The sequence below is a fragment of the Sceloporus occidentalis genome, unplaced genomic scaffold (assembly GCF_023333645.1).
Source record: "Sceloporus occidentalis isolate IW3139 unplaced genomic scaffold, rSceOcc1.0.p SCAF_105, whole genome shotgun sequence".
Taxonomy (NCBI): Eukaryota; Metazoa; Chordata; class Lepidosauria; order Squamata; family Phrynosomatidae; genus Sceloporus; species Sceloporus occidentalis.
In genome coordinates this window covers 1,954,694-1,959,404 of record NW_028317085.1, presented here as the reverse complement: position 1 = coordinate 1,959,404, position 4,711 = coordinate 1,954,694, and positions in this window count along the sequence as shown.

Here is a 4,711-nt window from a genome sequence, read left to right as displayed (position 1 = left end):
ACTAGTGCCAGCCCAGGGCAAAGGCACCCCAACTCAAGTGCACTGTCAACTCAACAGCACTACACAGTTGATGACAAATGAAATAAAAAAATTATTACATTAATAAAATTATTATTATTAAATATTATTAATTCAGTAGAACTGAAGTGAGGAACAGTACACTGTGAGAAATGGCAGGCTGAGCCTTACCAGTCTCACACAGAACAGAACAATCTCTCTGTAACGCTCGGATGCAGCACAGCAGTGTTGCCAAAGCAGTCACAGCGAAAAATGAATGGATCTCTCAGGCAAGCTCTGGTCTTATAAAGGCGCCTTCAGAATTCAAAAAACAGCAGCACAGGCATTGGACGAGACCCTTAGCGTGACGTCACAAGAGTGAGCTGATTGGAGAGACAAGGATCAGCTCACTCCTGTTTGAAATTTTTGCGGCAGCGTCTTCTCCTACGTTTTGCCGGCACTGTATTCTCTTCGGCGCGTCTTCGGCACGAACAAAAAAACGGCCTCTTCGTGCTCGTTTCCATGTTCGCCCGAAGACGAATGCGCAAGTCTAATATAAACCCCCTCAAACTCTTTTAAGGTCTTCTTCACATAATCATAAATAAACTACAAATCATATGGAGCTACCTAGTAAGAAAGGGGATGGAGGGTGGATAGAGGGTGATGCAGCCACAAATACCAAATTTTTATACAGGCGAAATGAAGGGGATGGCTGGCAATGGGGGTCAGATTGCGAGACAGGAATTACAGGCAGTTTAGGAGAGCAGATATGATAGGTCAAAAGGTGGAGTGATACACATGGACAGGAACATGAAACAAGAAAAGTTAAAAACCACTAAGAGGGTTTTCAAGCTCCATGTCTCCCCGTGCTCAACTGGCTACCAAATAATGTTCCTGCATGAAGCTGACAGCCAGTTCAGCTTTGAAATTGTTAAACAGGGTGTTTCCACCAGCACTTATTCAAATTGATTTAACATAACCTTCAAGGAGAAGTCAAAGCTATAGGCACCAAAAGAAATATAAAGACCTCATGCATTCCAGGAGGGCCAGGGAGAATGATGCCTAAAGGTCATCCTCCACTGTCATGGTGCAGCTTATGGAGTCCTGGTTTTCCATCCAGTATCTTCTCTTGTAGGATTTGCTACATTGACACAGGTTGTCAAATGGAGCCAGTGATTCATTTATGCATTTATTCGATTCCATGGTCCAAAACCAGGGCTACCCCGGAATGGCTTCTGGAGTCCTCTTTGCAATGCCCATAAACACAACCACTAAAAATTGCATACTATTTTCTAACATTAAGATGCCCTTTTGATATGTATTGTAGAGGTAAGTTCGTTTATTACTAGGAAATAAATGTTTAGGACTTTTCTTTTAAAACTATTTTTACATCATGATTTGGATGATGGTGTTGGGTACTTTTTTTTGCTACTCACCATTAAGCTTTACAGCTCTACTGCTATTTATCTTTAGGGCTATACATTTGCTAGTAATAGTATTAAGAGTATTATATACATACTGTGAATTGATCCACTACATCTATGACATCAACTAAAAATGTGCTCTTATACTTCTTGTGACCTAAAGGGTAAGGAATATGGCGTACAAAGGATTTATGCTGGCAGACACTATGTACATAAGAATGGAAGTGCCTGGGCTATTTCAGGAAATCATCCATAGGATATATCACCACTAGTGTTTTTTAGTCTGGAAATCCTCTGCAAATGATCCATGAATGTTATCAATTTTACAAGCATCTTTTCTTGTACTTTAAAGAAATCTTTACGTTGACATTTCCCCTAAACGGAACACTGCTAAAAAAAAATAATCTGTGTAAATATAATTTGGGCAAAAGCTCAGAAAATAATAAAAAAAAGAGTAGCTCTTCATACATGTGTAGATTACAGATCATTTGAGTGGGAAAATAATTTGACTCCAGATGGAATGTTTAGAGATCGCTGAGTGGGATTTGGTTTCTGCTGGACTGACTCATGAGGATTGTAAAATGTGAACCCCAGACATTAAACTCTGCACAGCTTTAAACTGCTGCAGCTGTTGAATTATCTAGAACATCTGCTTTTTCTGCTAGGAGTAAATTAAAGTAAGGCAAGCTTAATGTCACGAAGCATGGCTTGATCCTAAACAAGGGAAAATCCATACAGAAGATCTTTTTTCCTTGAGAATTAATTACAGGTATGTACACTGTAACCTAGCATTGAAGAAAACGTAGTTTTATTTCACTTTGTTCTCATAAACCTCCGGCAGGCTGCCATTGTTGTCAATCAAGTTGTATTTTGAGTTACTTTCCCTACTCAAACACCACACTGAGCTGATTCTTTATGGCGATGTGTCACTGTATAGATTTTCATTAGTCAGAGTGTCCAGCTTGGTGATTTAGACTGAGACACTCTATTGTTAGAGATAAGTGTGATAAGGAGTCTCAGTGTTTGACTATTAGACTGAGATTAGATAACCATGCCTGGGAACTCTCCGGGTTTGACCCGGAGATTGCCGGGTGAGTGATGCTCCTCCGGTTCTCCGGGTCAAGACCCAAATCATCCGGGTCGCGGGAGCGGGGTCTTGACACGCCCCGCCCATTTTTTCTTTAAATGGGGGTGTTAACTCGCTGCCGTCAGCAGGAACGCCCCCGACGTCAGTAGGACCGCCATCCAATGTCAGCGGGACCGCCCGCCGACGTCAGTGTGCAGTCCTGGCCGCGTCCCGTAAGGAAAGGCTCCGGGTAGCCGGAGCCCAGAAGTTCCCAGATATGAAGATAACACAGCTAGGAGACAAAGACAAAAGACAAATATGTAGCCATAAAAAAAATGACCTTAGTCCAAAACCTAGGACTGTTAAAAAAGACAAAACAATGCAACACTGAACATGTATTTTTAATATGATACAAGTTATAAACATTTTGCAGTAGTTCCTGTTTAAGCATGCAGCTGTCTGATGTATACACGTGATAGGATGCTGCAACAGTGCGAGAACATTGCACGCAAACATGTACGCAGGAAGCCACCTTAAACATGTCATATATTGAACTCTGGCTTAATGGGGGGTCACGTTGCTGAGCTCCTGCACCCAGTTTGGGCGACTTTTAACCCCATTGAATACCTTTTAGGATGAATTAGAAAGCTGACTGAGAGCTGGGCCTTCTTGCTAAATGGGATCAAATTATACAAACTTCAAAATGTTGTGGAAAGCCTTCCCAGAAAGGTAGAGACTGGGGGGTGGATTCCATATTAATGCCCCTGGTGTGATGATCAGGTGTCCACATGCTTTTGGTCATACAGTGTATGTGAGTTTGATAATCCCTGCTCAGACTGAGAAATGTTTTATGAAGACTGTCCTTCCCTGTTAATTAGATAAATAATGGATCATGTTAAAACTTTTGTTTACATGATAAATTACGAATGTTTTTTTCCCCAAAAATACTCTATCCACTTTTATAAAAAAAAAAGGATATTCCATGCCTTAAGTATTTTCAAATTTGTCTGTGACAAAAAAAGATGCATCTACAGGAAGGAGTCTGCGTGTCTGTGTCGCTTTGCAGTTGACTAGATACAAGATTCTGTGATACATTCCCCAAAATGGCAAAATATGCTTTAGTGACTTACGTGTAGAGGGGAAGAGATTGTATAAAAGATTTAAAGTACATTTCTGTATACTAATATATAAATTCCACGGTGGTCCCAGGTTAGGATGTTGGCATTTCAGATCCTTCTTCAATTCCACTATACAGAAGCCATATACTAATGCAAAGTTATGTGAATTGTGTAATAGGATGAACATCCATTAATTCTTGTATTTCTAATTGTTGTGTTATATATGCCAGGTTCTGACTTTTGATCTTACTGGTCCCTTTAATAAAACCATATTGAGAAGACCAGGCTTATCACATTCCATTTATGAGCATTTATTGTTTGACCAGTTTCAGATTATGACACTGACACTGAAGTTGGATTAGGGATCCATTATGGTTTGATGAATAAGAATATTAGACCTTGGGCTTTGCCTAGTGCTGACCCAGTGAAAGATGGTGTCCTCATATGATGTCATTCTGTGTAGGCTGTGCTTGCAGAAGTACTTCAAGAGGAGTAAGACAGGTGCAGAAACACTTCTCTTTCTCTGTGAATCTGTCTGCGATATTCTGGCTTCTTGGAGTACTTCTGCAGAAGCGTGGCGGCATGGCGCACATCACAGATGCAGTCTCTCCTGCATTCCTCTATTCGGGAGAGAAGATGTGCGCTGACGCTCCACTCTTTTGCAGAAGTGCTCCGGGAGACCTGGTCAATGGAGCTGATACCAGGGAGAAGAGGACAAAGAAAGAAGAGGCAATAGATAAAGGGGAGCCACTGGAAAGGAAACAGGGAAGTGGAAATGGTTGGTGGAGAAGGTAGGCTCAGCTGTTAAAGACTTTACCCTTGCGCTGCTCTCCTGCCTCCATTTGCACCATTACTATTCAGAGCTCTCATGTGACACCGTGACTTGCCTAGGTGAAGCACCCACACTGCACCTGGGGCCCACTAACCTTAACCTCACCTCTGGATTGGTGTGGCAGATATTATGGTGGCAGATATTATTTTGCGTTTGTAATAATGCATTTTAAAGTACTCACCAATCACCATGTACTTTACTATGCATTCTTCTGCCGTTGGGGTGTCCCTTTAAGGATCTTAAAATACCTAAGTAATTTGCATAAATGAAAATG